The sequence below is a fragment of the Platalea leucorodia genome, assembly GCF_965183815.1.
Source record: "Platalea leucorodia genome assembly, chromosome: 8".
Lineage (NCBI taxonomy): Eukaryota > Metazoa > Chordata > Aves > Pelecaniformes > Threskiornithidae > Platalea > Platalea leucorodia.
The window spans coordinates 55491103-55512680 of NC_138830.1; the positions used below are offsets into that span (position 1 = coordinate 55491103).

Sequence of the window (21578 nt, forward strand, 5' to 3'; positions counted from 1 at the left end):
TTACCCCATGGCATGGTGCTGAGAGCGTGGGGTGGCATTAACTGGGGGCTAGTGGGGGGTCCTACAGCCTCCGCTTCGGGGGGGTCCACCCTCAAGCCGGAGTCGCAGGCAGCGCTCCTGGGCTTTGAGCACTGCATCCCCTGAGCCTGGAAGGGAGCAACGGGCTGTGTAGTCGATGGTCTTCAAACCCTTCATTCTGGTGCTTGAGCATCACTGTTTGACCTCGAGCATTTGAGCTGGGAAGTTTGAAGCCATTTTTAGCTGCCTGGCTGCAAAGGGGAAGGGAGGGAGGAGGGAGAGAGAAATACCATGCGGTTAGTATTACATCCCCGACACAATAGGAACTTTTATTAGCAATTTTCCATTGTGTTGCAAATGGCAAATATCACGGTTGTATTTGCATGTTTCAGACTGTCCTGGAGAATTAGCTTTCCTCTGCGACTGGGTAATAGTTTTCACATTCCATTAGCTTCAGCATTTGGAGCGAGATACAAAAGCTGCAGCGCGACGATTCTCCTGCCACGGGAGACCTTCGTTCTTACCTAGTGGTTCAACCTAGGAAAAAACAGGTTTTAAAAAGCTTGATCTCTTTGTGGGACAGAGAAAGAGGAGGTGGCAGGTGGGGAGTACCTTTGCTCCGAGGGTATTGATTGCACTTCTCAGGCCAATAAAAATGCATGCATTCCTGGCTAGAATAACAGTAAGGATGTTTCTTTGCTCTAGGATAAGTCAGGATTTGACTAGATTTATGCATGGCTCTGCGGAGGATATGCAGCTATTGACAGCCTGAAAGAAATTAGGCCAAGAAAACAAAACAGAAACAACTGGGAATTGTTGCAGCTTTCAGTCTGCAGTATTGCTTCCAGGACCGTAGGACCCAGGCACTTTGACTCTGAGCCATGGCCCTGTTGGGTTGGTTTTTTTGTTTTGTTTTTTTTTTCTCCTTTGAGATTTCGCCCAGTGCTTTCCATGGGGGAGTTCTGCTCTGCGGTCTGGATGAAGCTGCGATGTGCGTCTTCCCCGTTGTGGGACCTGGAGCACAGTCACCAAACCACTGGCTGATGGCAGGATGGAGGCTCAAAGAGCTCTGCCTCTCCTTGTCTTCCCCTGCATGGCCAGGTATGGCTTGGGCATGACGCTGGTGCCAGTGGTCAATGGGAAAAGTCCCTGCAACACCGTTCCCTAGATCCGTGATGCTCCTCTTGCAGCTCTTCGCAAGCTCTCCAGTCTCTGTGCAACACCACTGTAACAGAAATCCCCAGTTAAAGCATCTTGCTCAAGGGTGGGAAGCTGTTGCTGCTGAAGGCAACCTGCTCCACTGAGTCCTGGTGCTTCTTCCCAAGAGAGACAAATGGATGACAATTTTTTGTGTGTGTGTGTGCTTTTTAGAAAGCAGCAAGTCAACCCAGTGGTCCTGAGAAAGATCGTTAAACTGATGTTGATCCCAGCCTTGGGTCTATTTTCTCTTCTTCCCCCAGCAGAGCTTCTCCTATTTTTAGAGACTACTCTTGAGTAATTTTAGGGTTGTGCCAGACATTGGAAATGAAACCCCATGTGCTGCAGACAGGGGCTTCAGCCCAAGGTTGAACTTTGCACCAGGGCTTTGTGAAGGTGCTTGAGCTATAGGGTGAGCTTCATTGGCTTGGGGCAATACAAGACCAGGTACCGTATGAATAAGGCACCCTCCCTGCACTCTGCTTTGCTAGTCCCAAACTCCATCTCTGATGTATAAGCCCAAGGGAAAAAGCATATGTGTACTGTACAGCGTGAAGGTCAGAATGACGTTAGGGCTGCAGAGCGTCTATTTGTCCATTCTTCTCACAGAAAAGGCCTTCATATTTTGTTACCATCTGGACAGCAAATGTGCCCTCCTACGGGAACTTAGTTTTGACCTTTGCTCATTTTGTTTAAGAACTAATATCAGGCAAACGTTTAACATTTGCACTAGGGATCTCCTGTCAGCACCGCAGATAGGTCGGGAGAGCTGACTTGGCTGTCTTGCTTGTGTCATGTATTTATGATACACGTACATAAATGCATATATTTGAGTTTATTCTTTGTGTTTGGCTGAAGCTGGGCAAGACAGAACCTCTATTTGAAGCAAGGGTATTCCTAATGTTATTGTTTTAGATCTGTGATTATTAGTTTTCATGTGAACAGCAAGTCCCACCATATGCCGAGAGCTCCACACAATGTGCTCCTTCATGGCGGTGGCACGGTCGTCACCGGGAGGCGAGCGTATCTGCTGCGGGTCCTTTGATTCATGGCGCTTATTGCATGGATCACGACCATCGGTTAACCTGATCTCCTGCAGACCGTGAACGTGTTGTTGCTTGTTTCATCAGTCATTAACACAGACAGGTTGTGTTGTTTGGTGATCTCTGATATTTAGGCTGTTCAGCCGGTGGGCTGGTGATTGTCAGTCTTGTGTAGCTCAAGCATGATGGAGGAAGCTAGGGTGAGTCCCTCTCCGTAGTCATCAGCTGGATTTGGCTAACCAGAGCTGGAGCATGCCCAAGACCCCTGCCTGCAGACCTTTCTTCTTCTTTCCCTTTAGAAAGTCCTAACATTCAGCAAAAACCCAGCATAACCTGTAAGCAAAGACTTGGAGCTCTTTTTTGGAGGGGAAGGAAAGGTCAGCCTTCCATTCATCAAGTGACCTAGTAGCTCGCCACCAAAACAGATTGGGGAAGCAGAGTTGCGTGCCCTAACTCCAAATGAAGAGGTTTAGTTGGTTAAACATCTATTGAAGATTGGGACTGTTGCTGTTAGAGCTGGGGCACCACCACCCCCCCCGTGTTCACCTGGCTTTGTACGAGCGCGCAGCAGCCCCGACTCCATCCAGCGCCCTTCAGCTCCCTGCAACATCCCCACAAGATGCTGCTGCTACTCAGTTTATAGCGTTTAAATGGGTCTTGCCAAGATTAAATTGGAAAATAAACCCCCACGGCTCAGGCTTGAGCTGTTGAGATTATGAAGATTGATCAAATAGCACAATTAAATGTATTTATTAAATAAATGGGTGGTTTATCTTTCTTTTGCCTTGCACCCGCAGGGCTGATGCTGAGCTGCCTCTTGCTGGCTTTAAATGGGTCCCACTGCGCGGACGCTAGCACAGGCAAGGGCTGAATCGAGCCTTTGCTCGGACTATTGAGCTAGGCCAGCCAGTTTCGCTTTTTTGGGTTGGTACGTGGTTTCATTTGCCCGTTTTCTTGCGCCGGCTGAAAAGCTGCCCAGCGCGGGTTCTTCCAGACAGGCCTGGGGGTGTTTCCATTTGTGCCAAGAAAATTGGGCTTTGACAGTCAAAACAAAACAACTTTGTCCCTCCCAGTAAATTAAAAAGCATGTGTCTCTATTTATTTTTTATTTTTTTTTTAACATGACTTTGTTTCAAAATGCAAAGCCCGGTCTGCATCCTGCCAGCTCGAGCGCTGTCCCTTTAAAATCTGATTTTGGCAGCAGGTCCGGTGGCTGCGGCTCCTGTCCCAGGCAGATGGCTTTAGTTAGGCCAGATTCAGTGGCAGGTCTCCGGGATGCCGAATCTCTGCCTCGTTCGCTCCCTTCTTCTCTCATCAATAAAGGCATTGAGAAAATCTTTAATAAATAAACAAAAAAGCATTTTTCAACAGATAGTGGGATGGAAAATGACTCATAGGAAAACAGGGTATAAAGTACACTCTAGTATTAGGTATTACGTGTGTCGAGTTTCTGTTTGGGGTCCAAGAATGCTGTGGTTTTTCTCTAAGGATTATGCCATTGTGGAATAATGTCATTGTGGAGTATTTGGTCAAGATGAGCTGATTGAGTCTGGTGGTTACTTACAAGTATATATCTCTGTATTTTTCAGCGTTCGGAAAATCTGTGACAAGCAGTTTTTGGGAGGCTACGGGCAATTATTGCCATCACTGTTTCCAACCCTGCTGAATGCCATGAAAACTGCTGGAGTCATGCTTTCTCTCCTCCTTTTCTTTTCTTTATTCATGTAGGACCTAGGTTTTTTTCTTGGGATTGGGTGCAAACAAACCAGGCAGGATCCTTTACGCTGCCTTAGACCTACCAAAGGACTGATCCAGTCCTAGAGGGAGGAGCACGCGTGATATTAATGCGAATGAAGAGCAAAGTCCTTAAGGGATGGAAGAAAAGGGGTGAGGAATATTCTGCACAGAAACCACCATGTTAAAGTTGGGGACTCCCAGCAGTGCCGGTGGGAATTTTGGTCACCAAAGAGGCTTTTGGAGGAGAAACCTTACTCCGCTAACCCTCGCTCCTTCTCTGTGAACGCTAATGGATGCGCTGGGAGAAGGGATATTTCAAACGGCGCTGGCACTTGTTCCAGCAAGTCATCTGCAGAGTTAAGGAGATGCTGGAGGAGGGCTGATACCCAGTTTCTCTTTCCTTGTATCCTGTGATCCTCATTTTCAACACAGTAGTCCCTAGAAACACTGCCGTATCCGTTGTTGGTAGGAGGTGGTAGGATATCGTGCTTTCTTCCCATTATTCAAGTGAGCTGATGATTAGAAAAGGAGAAAAAATAATCTTTTACAGTTTGGTTTCCAGCCTATCTGTGGGGAAAAAAAGGTGCATTGTGATGATCCTAACTCTAGAAATTATAACTGCGTGATCTCATTAGCTGTTATCATCACTTGAACCTCCCTGGTCTGCGCTGCCCGGAGGTTTGACAGCTCGGGGTCAGCCCCAGGCAGCTCCTACTTGAGCATCGTTGAAGAGCGAAAAGGAAGTGTCGAAGGATGAACTCAAAGGAGAGGGCTCGCGCTGCGGGCTCAATGAAATATTTATAGAGCACTATATACACAGCTGCGGACAGGCTTTAAAAATGGGAAACACTTGAAGCAAAACGAGGCCATTTGGATACAGAAGGCCTTATTTTCTAGCATTTCCTACCCCAAAAAAAAAAAAAAAAGGCACATATACAAAGAGCTGCTTCTAGTTTTGCCCGTCTGCCGCAATCCCTCTGGTTCACGTGCGCTGCTTTCTTTTTGGTTTGTTTTTGGCAGTTTTGGTCAGTAAGGGACGGAGGGTATCGTGGGAGGGTGTCCGTGTGTGTGTGCCGCGGTGGAGAATGCTGCCCAGTGGCCAAAAGGAAAGCGGAGGTGGCCTGGCAGGAGATGGGTTTGTCCGACAGCTCGTTTTTGGGAAGGGCTGGTGTATGTTTGTTGAAAATTGCTCCTGAAGCATATACGAGCTTGCCTGAAGCAGGCACGCGTGCTTACTGAAGGAGCAGGTAATTGGCTTTATTTTTCTTACCATTGCAATCTCTACCTACCTCCTGCATAGTTGAGATACCTGCATTAATACTTGCTTAATGCAAAACATAAATAAACACATAGAGTGTGTTTATAAATGTTATAAATATATATTATGTTAACACATAATATAAATGCATATTGGTGGAAAAAGGAGTGAACGGTCACCAGTTGAGCTTCCAGTGCCTGGATGAGGTCCTGGCAATGCCAGGATGGGGCAGCATCCAGGTGGTTGAGGAATAACGTGGCCCAGGAGCCGGCATCCGCTGGGGAAAGCCCTTCGAGCCGCATCACATCACAATGATGGCATGTGCCATTCCTTCGATGCAATTATTCTTCATAGGCTCGTTGACCTGAAACTAAACTCTTGGGAAAGCTGAGATTCGAGGCAGCCTTTGTCTGTCCAACTCCGAACAGGGAGAGACGGGGCTCTGGGGGAAGGGGCAGACGTGGGGGAAGCCGGCTTGCCGTTCCTATGGATGTTTTTAGGGGATTAAGAGGGGAACGATCGCTCTCCAGGCCTGTCTCAAAGTTTAAGAATTACCTGGAGGGCCCGCTGGAATCCATTTTTGGATGACTGGAGATTTTTTCCTATCTGCAGTGACAGAAAGCGAGTCCAGCGGTCTGGAAACGCTCCCCGAGCTGTCAGAAGAATGATGGTTGCTCTCTGCGGCTCGGTGGAAAGCTGACCCATGGCAGGCTGCAGCCGGGGGGCAGTTTGGCCCCTCTGCCCATCGTCATGGGCAGGTCTGCCATGGGGGAGGCTGGGGACAGGGGACACGCTGCCATAGGAGATGCATCAAGCTGGTCTCTGGATGCTCCACCACTTGAGTTTGGAGAGGAATGAGGGAAGAGGAGGAATCGGGGAGAGAGTCCTGCCTTTCCCTGAGGTTGATCATTGCCTCCTCTGATCTCCTGGAAATGCTCAAGTTTAGCACCGGGAGGATGGTGTTGCAGAGGAGGAGTTTGTGTCCCGACTGCTTCATCTCCCCAAGCCTGGAGGAGCTGCTTCTCCCAAAGGGCTGGCTGGTAACCAGAAAGACTGGAAGGTGTTTGGAGAAAGAACCAAAGTTTTAGGGGCTACAGGGGCCCCTAACTCCATCCACAGCATCACCCCAGCTGGAGGAATATGTGTAGCTTGACGGAAAGTCCTTCCCAGCCCTGTACCTGGAGGGCAGACAGTAGCACAACTATCACAAGTGATGTTTCCTCTGCCTTTCAGCTTTTTCTTCTAAAATTTCTTAGTTGCTTTCCCCTAGTTGCTGTTTTTATTGCTAATATCCCCGGATAAAGTGATTAGTAAGAAAACAGAGAAGCAGTAACACAGATATTTGTTTGCTAACAAAACCTCTTGATGTTTTTTTTCTTCCCAAAGGTGTCTGGCAGCAGGTGAGGGGCTGGGACTGGAGTGGGAGAGGGAGCACGGCTTAACGCCGAGGCCATCCTAAACAACGCTGCTGCCCGCTGGAGCGTGGACCCGGTCAAGCAACGGTAAGGAAATAGCCTCTTATTTCTCCTGAATTGGTAAATCACCAAACACAATGCCGAATGTTTTCTCTGCTGTACTCTCGTGCCCTGGGACTAGGGGCAGGACTTTGCTCGCGAGGTTTTGTTTGCTCGAAGACACCCCAGACATCTCTGGCTGCTCCCCGATTCCTGCAGCCACAAAGGTTGCACCATCCCTTCCCTGCTTACATAGGTGTACGTTCTCACGACATGATGCTACTTACAGGGTGAGCCACAGTTATACTACACCTTCCAAAATAATTCCTCTGTAGCAACCCAAATGTTCAGCCTGCGCAAGCCAGCACTCGAATCCTGCATTCGGGAAGCGGGGAATACCTCAGGCAGCATGGATATCTTGGCCGTCGAGGTTGCGTGTGTGCGTGATGCCGTGCTTTGTTTCCATGTTTTCCTGGATGGTCCAGGAGAGCGCAGAGCTCGAGGTTCCACATGTGGGACACGCTCTGCCCTCCCTTTGGCTTTGGTGGTTGTAAGATGCTGTTGCAGCCCAAAATCTGACCTAATTTTATCTTACGCTATATCTTTGCAAAACCAGCATTGCAGGCTGCAATGGCCTGGTTTCCAAATTCAGGACTTTATGGTAGTTCTCTCCTGTAGGGGGAAAAAAAAAAAGCCTGGGGGGGGGAAAAAAATCACTCTAGAAGCTCATCAACACTGAGCAGCCTGCCAGTAAGGGGTGCTCCTACGCAACCCTACAATAACAAATGGAAGAGAGATGCTCACAGCCTGTTAGCGGAGGACCAGCATGTGCTGTGCAAAGGTTTTCACCGACCCTCTTGTATTTGAGCGGGTCTCGTGGGCAACCGTAAAAAACCACAAAACCAGTATGCAGATGGGAACAGGGTAAAAAGAGTGTCGTAAAAGAGAAACATATTTCACTTTCCAGCTTCTAGGGAGTTGGAAATAATGTGGAAAAAGATGTTGTTAGTTAATACTGATGAATGATCCTCTGGCAGCGCCATTAATCAAAGCTAATCATCGAAATGCTTTTGGGAGCAGAAATTTGTATGTGCTGGTTTTGAATCCTGTACAGAATAAGCGGCTTTATCAGTTTCTTCTATGGAGTTTGACGAGCATCCAGTGGCCGGCTGTTTTCTTGACCGTCTCATGACTCAGGAAAATCTAGAGGGCCCAGCAGAGGTCTTGCTGGCATTAAGAGCTCGAGTTAATACTTCTAAAAGCAGCTGCGGGAGTCAGATGCACATCCCCATTGACTCTTGGGGTGGTTTTACCTGTGATTTTTAGCTCTGGTTTCTATTTATCTGCTTTTGCTGAGCTTGTGCATTTGCAGTCCAGGTATCTCTTTGGTGTAGACTTGTGATTCAGAGAGGGTGATTTATTCTCCTCGCGTTTCCAAGTGATTGCTCCACGAACGATCCTTCCTACAGGGGCTCCACAGCAATTCTGCATCCATCCCCCCTCCTGAACACCATGTTCGGATGTGTAAAGGGCCCTTGCTTATTCATATCAGGAAAATTACTCTTCTGCTTACCCGCTTTGCAAAGATGTTTTTGTAGTGCAGGTGTGACAGAAAAGATTGGCTCAAGCGCTTTATTCAGCACGTGTCCTATTAAAACGAGTTAAACTCCCCATCCAGGAGACTGAAGAGTGATTCGAGGTCAAAAGCTCCAGATGACTAACCGGCCAATTCCAATTTTATGGGTCCCACAAGTTTCACGGACACCTTTGCACGCAGAGGACTGCCAGGTGAGCGCTGCAAATAACACCCGCTGCCATCAAGGCCAGCGTGAGGATCCCTCTGTGCAAACGCTCACAACTGGTTGCCAGGACATCAGCTTTACACAAAGGCTGAAAAGTTGTGTGCGCTTTTTGTACGGATTTTCTTGCAACGGCAAAACGAACGTGAAATTCATTAGCGGGAACTGAACCCTGGATCATCTGTTTAAAAAATGCAGGCTCTTGCCAAGCTGATAGAAAGGAAAACCGGAGGAGTATAAAAATTTATATCCCATTTTATACCGCAGAGTTGCAAATGGTTGACGAGGACACTCGTGCGCCCAAGCCACCGCGCTTTGCAATTAGGGAAACTAATTGCAATAATGGGAGATGAAACGCAAGGGTCAGCCAGCAGCCAAGGACCAGCCCGTGGCCCTCAATAGTTATACCAACCTCAGTCAACATAAAAAATTTTATGGTGGTGTTGGGACTACGGTGCAGAAGAATAAGAAATCAGAGAAGGCAAATGCATATAAAGTGCCTTGGAAATCCCCCTGCCATTGCAGCGTTACCTTCCTAGCCGGCTCCTAACCCCTGCCCACGTCCTTCTGAAAGAGCCATTATGTACGTTATGTGTCAGCAAAGACTCGTATTTGGTTTTTTCTCTTTGTCTCAGTGTTTCAGATAACTTTTTGCTGTGCAATTCACGATGTTTATTTTTTTCTCCCTAAGAGCTGATAGCTAAATACATTCCCAATCTCAACACTTTGACTTTTGCTGTTTATTTAATGACTTTCACTCACTTCAGTATGATTAAGTTCATCTGTGTCTGGGTGTTTTGGTTAGCATTAAATTCCCTTTATTTTGGGAAATTCATTTCCACACCATGCTTTCTCCCAGTTGCCTTCCTGTAAGTGAGGAGGGTGGTTTTTGATCCAGGTCTCCCTTCCTCCCCACTCCTGTTTTGCAATTTTTCCTTCCTGGCTTGCAACCGGCTTTCCAGTTCTGCCTCTCGGAGCGTGAAAATCCACCCTGGAACAAGATGCTTTCTCCAGCAGAACTCCGAAACTTTCTGCTGCCGGGGAGTCGACGCTGCCACGGGGAAGGTGCTCAAGACCTGAATCCTTTCATCACAGCACCTACTTGGGACATCCCCAAAACCCAACCCTTTGCAGAACATCCTTGCTGCCACCATCAAGGGATGGCGGTGGTGGGTCTCGTTGCGCGTACGCCGAGGCAGGGGTGGTCCCGTGCACCAAGGCAAGGGACCGCGCGGCCGCCGTCTGTCTCTCTTAGCAAACAGTGACTCAAAGCGTGCGATGGCGTTTGGGATTTGGGCTTGGGTGGGGTTTTTTTTTTCCTCCTTTGTGGCCTGGTGTCCAGTTGAGGCCCCGCAGCCAGCGGCTGCGCAGCCGGGAGGGAGAGCGGGGCTCAGCCCTGCAACAGCAACCGAAACGCTCCACCTGGAGGTGAAAGCAAATTATAACGGGGGCTCGGTGGCCAGCTGGGACTTGTAGATCAGCAACTCAACCAAAAAAAGCAAAGGGTAGATATTTACCGTGTGTCAACCTGAAAGCGAGGTTATATTGAGGAGAAGAATCCATGATTTAAAAGTAAAAAGCGATGGGGAGGCGTGCAAAGCCATTCTGCGTGATGGAAAGGCAGTGCACAGGAGGAGATGCTCCTGCGCCGCGCTGCGTCGTTCCCAGCAGCTGTCTCCAGCCCTGCTGCCTCTATCGTGGGGAAACCGCTGAGCTTTTTGGGGCCAGGAGCGAAGATGTGAACGAAGGGATCTCCCTTCCCAGGGCACAGGTTTCTTCTGAGCTCGGCGGCTGAAGCTTTTTTGCTCCTGCCTCTGCATCTCCAGGCAAGCTGCTTCTTTCCTGGGCGCTGAGCATCTGCCTCCTCCTCAGATTTTACTAATTTCAAACATACGTCTTAAATATCCCCCTGAACTCCTAATGTCCGCCATTCAACCTGCTCACCAACAGCTTGCGGTTAACAGAAACAGCATTTTTCAGTTATGAGCAATTTACTGAAATGAAGTCACCCAGACTAATTAGAACTACAATTCCGAGAGCTCAGGACCTTGGGGAAAGTTGGGACTGTGTTTGAGGCAGTATCTATGTATTTTGGAATAACAGCTCCCTGCTAGCTCAGATGAACGCTGAATTGAACGAGCCGGTGATCTGATCGACCGGGCATTTCCACTGTTCCTGCAAACAAAAAAAAAAAAACCCTCCATCATCTCTGGGGATATTTTGCACATAAATATTGCTCCGAGGGAAATTAGTGCTGAATATATGTGGAAAATAACCAAAAAATATAGTCGTATATCTTGCAAGACTTACAGGAAATTAGCACAAGTGAATTACCCTAAACAAAATTACCCTGCCACAGAGCACATGTGTTCCAAGGAAGAATTTGAAAATCATTTGAGAAGGCTTTTTTTCTTTGCAAAGCTAATGGATCTCATAATTTTGCACAGCCCTATTGGAAATAGGAAAGAACCTGCCTTGTCCAATTAAGAATTAGAAGTAGAGCAGCAACAGGGAGAAAGATTTCTATTTTAAAAAAAAAAAAAAAGAGAAGACGTGATTTTGTTCTCAAGCTCCATGAAATCCTGCTGAATTGGGAATTCTCTCCAACGCAGCGGTATTTGCTGGTACCAGAAAAATGCTGATAGCTTGTTGCCAAGACTTGACTTAAAAACAGGTCGCGGCGGGGTGAGGACCGAGAGTGGGCTGGGAGAGGTGCCGCGGGCGATGGGCAGCGCGGGGCGGCTCTTGCAGAATCCAAGGACCCGTTCTTCAAAATATGAGTAAAAGCACAGCGGCTAATTTAGCATATTTAAGTATTTACTGCTGTCTCAGGAAGCAGGAAATTCCTACCACTATGGGGGAAGCACAAAGTTCACTCAGACAAATGGGGAGGATAAAAGATGCTAGGAAAATGCACTTGATCCTGATGGGATTCGGCAGCCTCTAGTTAGATGATTATTTATCATTGCAAGGGCACAGCATGGTTTTGGAGCAGAGATATCCGATGGCTCAAAGCAAACTGGTCCAGCTGGTGGGTTTGGGGGTGTAAATGGCACTTCTGCCCGGCGCTGGCGGGGGAAGATGCTTCTGCCCCGAGCCCCAGCTGCAGAGAGGCTGCGCTTTTCTCTAACGACGCTTTGGGTTGTTGTAAAAATTGAGGAACCGGCTTCAGATAGGCTCAGGCTTTCAAGTTTATTAGCTGTGTTTTCAAGCTGGGCTCCAATTCCTTCGGCTGGAGCGCACGCCGCCGTCGGGTTTTATTCTCCTTGCCATCTCCTGCTGTCGGTAATGAGCTGTGGGAGGGGAAGGAAGGAAAGGAAAGGTCAAACTCCTTTCAGCATCAGGTGCGAACGGGGACGCGTGGAAAACAGATCCCTGTCATCGTAGCAACCGTAGCACTGCCCTTGGCAGGCCGGAGAACAGCCCCAAAATAGCAGCGCGGGCGATGCAAACGGGGTGGGCTGCTGTGGCAATGGCAGGGCTCGGGTGGCTGGGGCACGTCGGAGATGCCGTGTCCCTGCGCGTGGGGTTGAGCTCTTCCAGGAGCTCGTATCTTACTCTCTGGTGCAGGGGAGGCTTTTGGCGCTGAAATCATTTGCTTTGTACTTTTCACCATAGAAAGTACGGTGGAGCTGGCTTTTTTTTTTTTTGGATAGCACTCGGAGATGTCAGCAGGCTTGTGCTCCTTTACGTTGGGATAGGTGAGTTGCAGTGAGCGAGGTGCAGACGCTGGGAGGTTAAAGGCGTTTATGTTTGTTAAGATCCAGGTCTGTCCATCCAGGGAGTACGATAGGGCAGCTCTGACTACATTATTTTAGTCGTCTTAGGGCTGGTTCTAGCAAGAGAAGATGCCAACGCAAGAGCAAGTCAGTAGGGAATACTGGGTAATAATGACCACGGGTTTTATGGTCTGGAAGGGAAAAGATGTTCTTTCTTTAAAGGCAGCTGACTTGTCCTGCGCGGAGCTCGGCTGCTGCTCGGAGGGGCAAGGAACCTGCATGTCCCCTTTTGTGGTGCTGGGCTTCCCGAAGGCCGGGGCAGCGGAGCGCCTTGCAAAGCCCCTTTGCATCCAATGGCTGCAAAACACACGCTGGTGGCGTCCCAAAGCGTTTCTGCCGGTGCGTCGGCCCTCGTCCCGCTGCTGTTTCTCAGCGAGGCTTGCTGTGGCTATCTCGGGACTTCACCAGGGGTCCCTGAGTCAGCAGAGCAGTTTCAAAAGGGCTTTTGCAAAAGCTGAAGCCCCAGTTCACGTGCTGCGAGTAGGCTCAAGCGCTTTGCTTTACCTCTTCCCTGTGGCATTTTGTCTCCTAGAAACAGAGCAGTGGGAAACCATAAGAGCGAGCTGGGAAATGTACTCAGGCTTTCTCAGAATCCGGACACCAAACTGCTGATAAGGTCAAGATTTTAAAAATTCAAATAATCATTAAGCGAGAGCCATCTCTGCTCCACACGGGCCTCTTCCCTTCCCTGGGCCCAGTTCCCAGCACACTCCGTGTTGTTCTCTGTTCCTGGATGGGAAACAGCATAAAAAATGTTGATGTTTGTAATTTTCTGCCTGGGATTTGCTATATGCTGCTGGACCTTCGTTCTCAAGACCCGCTGTTGCAAAGCCTAACGCCACAATGATGGGGCGAGCATCAGTGGTCTCCACGCTCCCCAGCCAAGCAGGGAGGAGATGCAGGTCCTAGGAGGGTCCTCGCTGCAAGGCTGGGCTGTCAGCTCAGGCTGAGATCTCCGGTAACCCGCTTTACCGAAGTGGCAGACAGTAATCAACAACCATCTAAATTCAGGTTTTCTTAAGCCTACAAGGAGCCATGTGTCTGAATTCTGTGAGTCAGCACAGCGGCAGCGGTGGCCTCGGTGTTAAATAGCATCGTGTTGGAGACTGCCTTGGCTGTTGGCAAATTCTGGCTGGAAAAAAGGGTGCTCGTGAACCGCTGTTATAACCACCTCAAATACCAGCGTCTGTGGCTGTTGCTTTGCAGAATCCCCGCTCCTTTTTGGGGTCCCTGGCGTAGCTTTCCTCTACCTGGGAGCCTCCCATCCCAGGGGACCCAGGGACGATGCTGGCAGCTGCTCCCTTGAAACCCAGCCCGGCTGGGAGGAGGAAAGCGCTTCAGTCCCCGGGACAGCACCGTGCCTGCCGTCAGGTGGGATCCGTCAGCTCCACCGTCGCAGGTAACGGTGATGACGGGTGAGATAGCTGCTACTCCTAACTGACGAGTTATTTCTTCTCCCCGTGCAGTTCACTGGGAGGTCAATGCACTCGAGGGGTTTTTTTTTATTTGCTGTCACAATGAGGAGTTTTCTGGCTCAGCCTGTCTTTGCTCCCGAGTGGTAACTCCTTAGCAGATGAAGCGTGGATTCACCTGCCTTACCTTAGGCATCTAAAGCTCAGACACCTACGCCTGCGCTAATCACCCCCTTAATAGGCATAGAAAGGCACCTGGCATGTCCTAAGACAGGTGTCTATGGGGAGTTGCATCAGCAGCCTGCTGAGGATGAGGTTTTATGACTGCAAGTCCTCATCCTCTGCTTCAAATTACCCCAGAGCACATCTTGAGCTTTGCTCTGCTGTGGCTACCAAGCTGATGCTCGGCAGAGGACTTAGCGCATCCCAAATCCCGCTCCGAGGGACGGCGGGTGCTCGCCTGGGTGCCCCTGCGGCCGCTTTCTCTCCTTGCTGGCCAAGGTCAAGGTGTTGCAGCTCCGTGGGGCTGGAGGGGAAGGTCAGAGCTTGCTGCAGACAGGCGTGCTGCGCCGTTAGACCGAGCCTAGGCGAGCCATGCGCCTTGAGACCCGGGGGTGGGAGATCTGAGAGGTCGCCACGGGAAAGCTCCGGTTTTCACATGTTTGCCTTTATAGGTGTATCACCTCCTCTGGAAGCAGAGGCCAAAGGTTTGCATACACTTTGGCACCTTTTAAAAAGAGACCTTTGCGTAACCTGAATCCTCCTAAGCGGTAACGGGTGTTTTCCTTATGTGCAACAGCCGTCCAGAAAGCACACAGCGCTGCTTTAAAACGCCCAGATGCCTGCGCTGGTTTATGGAAGCGCTGCTGCAACACCGTCAGGCTCCCGGTTAAGCTCCCAGTCGCTCCAAATCAGCTGCCGAGAGCCAGCAGAGGCTTTCGTGTCGCTGCCGGTCGGGATCTCGGAGTACCTGGGGGATGATTGACTGCGCTGACGTCCCTGCGGCACGCAGCAGCTGCACGGTTCAGCTCTAATTTCTCAGACATTAGGTGAGATGATGTCTCACCCCACTTTTCTGCTGCTCCCCAGGACTCGTTGCCTTTTCCCTACAGCCGGTCCTCTCTTGCAATGCAAATGCTCAGGCTCCAGCTGATCCTCTGCGCCCGTCCCGGTCCCCGCCGGACCCAAACAGGGTTGTTGTGCATGTGAGCCGCATGTGCGCGATGAACCCGGCGCATCCCCGCTGCCCGCTCTGCTGTACATCTGCTGACCAAGGGGTGGTTGCATTTATATAAAATAAGGAAAGCTGGCTAGACCAACCCAGGACATGTCCCTTCTCAGGGAGGTTATCCGTCCGGGGAGTTCTCTGGCACCAAAATGGGATGGTTGGATATGAAAAATTTTTGGCTTCCACAAAATTATTTGACTGTTGGATTGGGTGTGGGATGGACTGTTATTCCCCCTACTCCCTCTCCAGTCTTCTCCCCTCTTCCCTGAAGAAAACCCTCTCCCAAACAAAGAGCTTTGTTATGTCTCATTGTCTTCTCTGGCACTTGGAAATGCAAGTTTTTCCCATCTATCTTTTTGGCATCTGTTCACGCTCTCCAGGACTTTGTTGGTTTTGCACTGATTCTTGCTCTGAGACTTGACTTCAGGACCATGGGAAAGACTTTATGGCTGCGATGGCGCAGCGAAATGTCTGAGTAGAGACACCGCTCACCCCGCAGACCCCGGGCTGCGTGAGGACCACGTAGGCGGTGAAGCCCGCGTCGTCACCTATGGTGGGCTGCACCACGCAAGGGTCTGATCCAGGCTGCCGGGAGCCTGGGGAAGAGCAGGGAGGGAAGCTAAGGCATTTTATTTCTCTTTTTTTTTTTTTCTTCAGACACACCAAACCATACTTTGGCATAGTCTGTGGCCATGAGTCACTCATGTCCTTCTTGTGGGAGAAGTGGGGGCTGGTTCTGGACTGGAGCTTGGTTATATCTGTGAAGAGGACTATCTGACATAGGTTTTGGCATTAGCAGATGATGCGGGAGGCCCCTCTCAGTCATACATGAAACATCTCCAGTCTGGGAGCTGCAGTGGGTAAAAAACGTCCCAAAGCAGAGCCCCGGTTGTGAGCCAGGAGTTGCGTGGGTGCCGTTTTACATGGCTGCAAGGAGACAACAGGGCATCTCCTTCAGGAGAGGCGAATTGGGCTGCACTCCTTGCAGCCTTTCTTTCCAGCCAGAAATCCTTTCCTTAAGCTAAAGAGAAGGTAAGAGTTCCCACGAAGAGATCAATATCCGTGCAGAGTGATGCTCAGTGCTCGTCCTGCCGTGCCCCGCTCCTGGCCGATGGCATCTGCTGGGCTACAAAGCGTCGGTGTTCATCCCCATGCAAACCTTGACAAAACAAGTGTTACTACTTGACTTTGCCAGTTCGCTGTTGAGATTATTACCAATCCGGTACATTTTTTAAAGCAAATGAGGTTTCAAAATGCCTGTTGATAAGATCTTTCTTGCCCTCAGTGGAGTCATTAATTCAATATGCTGAAATACCATTTTAATTAGTTTGCACGATGGTCCCAAGAGCGATGAAATAATGCTCTTTATTGTGTGAGTATGTAGTGTGCTGTGCGTAATCCTGTTCTTTATCTCTTGTCTTCTGTTCTGTCTCACTGGCAAATATTAGTGCATCCTGTCTCCCCGTCATATCCTTGTGCGAGCATGCCAGCAATCTCAAGTTAAATACTCGATGTTACATTAAAACAACATTGTAGTTATTACGTGACTGCCAGAAAAACCAGAGTTAAAGGCTGCTTTTGCTTGCTTATGCTGTAGCCAGGTATTACGATGACCCCCAAAGTGTGCGTAGTATCACTTACCTGTAACCCCATCTTCCTCCCCTCAGCTTTGCTAGTTGTTGCTGTGCTGTAGCAGGACCAAGGGTTGCCCAAGGAGAGCAGAGCCGTGGCTACGAGCATCTGGTCCGTGGCAGACTGGGCTCCAAGAATGGAAATGGATTGTAAGGGATTCACCCAAGGTCACTCGGGTGCTCTGCAGCGAGCGCAGAGTCTGTACAATGTGATCGGAGCACGTACTGTCCCAGCGCCAGCTTTGCTTTGGAGGCAACCAGCGATTCCAAAGAAACCACGGCGTTTTATTTTGGCTAACTCAACAAACACATAGATTTAGGCAAAATAATAAATGTCCAAGTATGTTTTCCTGCCTCTTTTTCTTTAATGCCTCTTGAAAGGTCTTTGAACGCAAGTCCAAGCCCTCTAAATAATCCCATATACTCCCTCCTCTTTTGATGCACCTGAGGTCTCCTCCAGCACGCAGAGCCCTTTTGCAGCTGGTTTCCAGAAACGACCGCTGAGAGATCTTCTCCTTCATAATCTTCCCATCCTTTTCCAGATGATTCTTGCTCAGCCCCAGCATATGATCCAGGCATCTCACCAGGTCTGTTGCTTCGTTATTTTAGCGCTGGAATTTCGATTTCAAAAAAACGGTTTGCCTAAACAGTACCTGCGTTTCTGGCTGCTGAGCTTCCAGAGGCTCATCGGTGGAAAAAGGCAATGGGAAAAACAGATAAGCTCCACATTCAAGTTTTCAGTCATAAAACCTAGACGTAAAATGTCGTCGGCGACCAAACAGAATTCACAGGCAGTACATAGGCTCCCGAAACCATCGCAAGGTCATCACATTTCTTGTAAACTAATCACATTTTTCATGGAGTATTGTAATAAGCTTGACAATTTGTTGTACAAAAGCAAAGATGGCAGAAAATCTTTAGTCTTAAAAATCGGTTGAGGGTTGAAAACCAATCTCGTCTCTGCTCCGCTTGTGGTTGTCTTCCATTTGTAACCCTGAGACCTTTCCTACTACCCCATTGCTCCTGTGTGATGCCTTCCCATTGCAGATGGAGAGATCCTGGCGGAGGTGGGAGACTCACCTTCAAATCTTATAGGCCTGTGTACTCTTCTTACACATTGTAGAAAAGCCTTGAAATTCATACTGCCTCTGAAATACCTCCGAATCGGGGAGGAGCTGCTAAAGCTGTCCAGTTTTCTGTCTGTTGAAACAAATAATTTCAAAAGAGAACAAACCCTTAATGGCTGCTTGAACACGCCAGCTTCTTTCTCATAGAGTGTAATTTGCAAACCAGAAGGAGGTTGGTCGTGACTAAAGAAATACAGTCCATCGGACGATGTCCCCTCAGTTCAAAAAATGGAAACCTCCAAGTCCCTTGCAGGGAAGAAGAAGAGGAAGGACCAGAGCACAGCGGTGCGAAGGATGCGTAGCACAGCGTACGAGCAGCTCCCCGTGGGGACGCAGCTCACGAGGAGCAGGGTACCTCAGCCGTTGAGGCAGCAAGCCCTGGGGTTTGCCTAGAGCGATCCTCTTGTTCCAGCAACTCCCCGTGCAAGCTTGCACAACGAGCTGTGGATGCTGAACCAGCGAGCGAGCTTCGCTGCTTCCGTGCATCACATGGTGCAGGCTCGTCCCGGTCGGATGACAAGATTTATCTGCAGGCAAGCCCTCACCCTAATACCAGCAATGTGCCTTACATTAAGAGTCAAATGTATATTAGTTGTTTTCAGCCTCCCTCAAACCAATACAGATGGTTTTGCTTTCTGTTCCAATTGTCTGGAAAGGGCGTGCGTGCCCGTCACCGGAGCACGTGGGGGACGCAGATGCCGAGCAGCCGGGCGCCGCGGGACGAGGGGACGCAAGGCAGGTCAGAAGAGAAATGCATCCCAGCATTTGGTCCGCTGGATTTGCAGCGGCCTCAAGGAAGGGTCTCCTCCTGGCTGCCATCTCCTCCCCAGAAGAATTTATCTGAGCAGGTTTTGTCTCAGCATCCCTCCGGGTAACGCTGCTCATCCCTTTGCAGATTACCCTGGGGTTTTTTTCCTTTTTTTTGCCTCCTGCACACAGGACGTTCGTGGCTTTAATTCGTAAGTTGTGTAGGAAGAGCCACAGACTCGAGACATCCTTTTTTAATAATACCCAATATCTTTTAAGGCATTACCTGCAAGCTTGGGCAGACAGGCATTTTATTACCTACTTGCAAAATGATTATGGTTATTAGCTTTACCATGTATTGTAAAAATGAATAGTGGAATTTAACCTAATTGTGATAATATGGAGCAGCAAAGAAATCCAGTTATGTAACGTGGCCTGTTCCTAACCAGGGAGAGCGAACCCTCTGAAACGTTATTTTTCCAGTAGGATGGCTGCTTCCTAATTGAGTTTATTAAGTAATATCAAAAGCATATGGAAGTGGAGATGCCATTGGTTCATCATGAAGCGATTAATTTTGTTAGAAAGTGAAGAGCACAGACAGTCATTTCTCATAGCTAGTGCTGAAAAGATAATATCTACCCCAGCTTATCTGCACATCTGTCCCGTGCGTGGCACTTCAGCCGGCCCATTTGCTCGGTTTATACCTTCAAAGCCTTTCTGCCGTTATCCTAGGGATTATTTTTCTGCCAATACGAGAAGTAATCCCAATATTCCCTCGACTGAATCTGGGAAGTTATTAGGAATTTGCCTGCGCGCGTTACATTTTTACACTCTATTATCCTATGCAGATCGTTCCTTTAAGGATTTTGCTGCTCGAACAGCTTTGTTCATTTTGAACCTAATCCAGCTATAGTACCTGCTCTAATCTAAATAATGCTTCTTATTTTAAACCTCTTCCTCCTTTCTGCTTAATCGGTCTTTGATACCGCTTCTCATCATGAGCTTTAACTCTGGTTTTCTATAACGCACCTGAAACTGTGCTTATCTTTAAGCAAGTGGCTGGTTCCAGCAGCATCAGCCGTGGTGGGAGCCAGCAGCCCCCGGACACGGCGACTCCTCGTGCAAGGGCCAGGTCCTGGGGAACGATGCAGCCAGGGGCTTTCTCCAGCCCCAGCTCCCCATCAGCCCCTCGAGGGTTGCATTGAGTTTTTGGCTTCTGGGCTGCCCGGTGCACGATGTGAGCTCTCAGCGAAACATCTCACCTTTCTGTCGTACCACAGCCTCCTGCTCTGCTAAAATATATACTTTTTCCCAGCAAACTTCTCAGATCAACAGCAAATTCCTGAGCACGCTCAGAGGGTTCCTCCATGCGTGGTGATTGCAGAGGATTTCCATAGTCCCGGGAGATCTTCTGGAGCTCAGGTCTGAGTCTTTGAGATGACCAAAGCCAGAACGACATAAGCAAAACAACACCTAGTTATTTCTGGCCTAAGCAAGCTTTGCTTATGTGTGCATTAATGAGCTGTTTCCACGCAGCTAATTTGAGGAGGAAGAAGCGTGTGCCGCAAGGGAAAGTGTAGGGAATTGCCTGCTGTACTGCGATTAGGGGTGTTGTACAATTAAACCAGAGCAGCTACTAATTGCTGCTGCGCTAACGAGATATTCATATGCGCCGCAGCCCGTGCCGCTCACGGCTCTTCCCCTCCTTCCACACCATCAGATTATTTGCTTTCATCATTGTTGGGGCTTCGTTTATTTGCCGTCTATCTGATGACAACCTGTTAATTAAAAGGACCGCATCCCACGGCCGCGCCGCGTCTGGCGGCGGTGGCTGCCGTGCTCAGCAGGGGCGGAGGTTTGCAAAGGGCTGGGGGCTCACAGAGCACGGAGCGATCGCTGGCTGCAGAAAGGCTCCGGGTCTCGGTGCAGAAGCGGCTCCCGTGAATATCTGTCTTTGCAATCAGGCTCTGGGTTTTTGTAATTTGTTGTAAGCAACGTCTCACGGTCCAGAAGACTCTTGTTTCACAGTCGCCATTTGTCTTAATTGCTTCGTATTTCCACACCTCTGCATTGCTGGCAAGGAGCGTGTTTCCTCCAGAGCTTTCCTGCCTCTCAATGTCTTTTGAGGGAAGCTTCTGCCTTTCTCCCGCACAGTCCGTACTGCCTCTGTGCAGGCTTTCGTGGGGGTGGTTTGAAGCCTGAGAATCCTCCACCTTGTGCACATTTATTCCCGTCCCCCTGTTTTGCACCCCCAGCTCCAGGGAGGAAAGCAGGCAGGGAAGCAAGGCACACATCTACTTGTGGTTATCTTAAGTGATAAGAGCGTGCAAACCTACTGATGCATTTACTTCTGGACAAGTTTTGTTTAAGTATCATTTACGGTTGGTTTGCAGCTGCTATCGAAGGATAAGTTATAGATTCAAGGTGCTGAGCTTTGGACCTGACCCATGTGTGCCGTGCCCAAAACCTGCTCGTGGCCGCTGCTCGCCTGAACCGCCCGGCCAGGGAAGTTTCTGTCCCACCCAGAAACTGGCCCGCGCCTTCCTCAGCCACGAGCCCCCTCTGCATCTCCCCCACGTCCATGAAGTCAGTGCGATGACTCGTGTGATGAGTTTACATATTTAAGGAGAGGAGTGAGCTTAAGCATCTGCTTAACTTCAGCTAAGCGCTCAAGTATTCTCCTGGGTGAGGGTTTAGGTTATGAATCCTGAGGCTGCTGAAGCTAAAAGTCTGTTTTCTCGCCGCCGGTCTGGTACGCCTGCCTTTCGTTCCCATTTCTGGGTTGCTTTTGTTCCAGGAAAACTCACTAACTGAAGTCTCAGCCTGTGCTGCAGAGCAATGCGCAGGGTCCTTGCCGTGAGGATTTTTGTGCTTGTCTCTACTTAAAAGAAGAGGCGGCAGGGAGGGAGAAATGGGAATAAAATGCAAATCAGATGATGCAAGTCCATAACCTGACCTGGGACGTCACCGCACAGACTATTTACGTCGAAGATTCACCCTTTGCCATGGCAACTCGGGGCCGAAGGCACATGCCGTACGAAGGAAAGTGTCCTGCTAAAGCCATTCCCGCAGCCGGCGAGGTCTGGTTCCAGCCCCTCGTTGGGCTGCTGCGTGCACCCGGGCAGCGGGAGCCTTTCCAGCCCCTCGG

The 21578-nt window shown here is 49.4% G+C and overlaps 1 protein-coding gene across 3 annotated transcripts in view; it reads left to right on the top strand.

The window, feature by feature from the left end:
* Positions 1-21578, top strand: part of ZNF469 (zinc finger protein 469) — a 177399-nt gene that overhangs the window by 69481 nt on the left and 86340 nt on the right. For all 3 annotated transcript variants that reach the window (XM_082319293.1, XM_082319292.1, XM_082319294.1), the window contains exon 2: positions 6640-6755. The gene's annotated coding sequence lies outside the window, so the exon portion shown is untranslated. The remainder of the gene's footprint in view (positions 1-6639; positions 6756-21578) is intronic.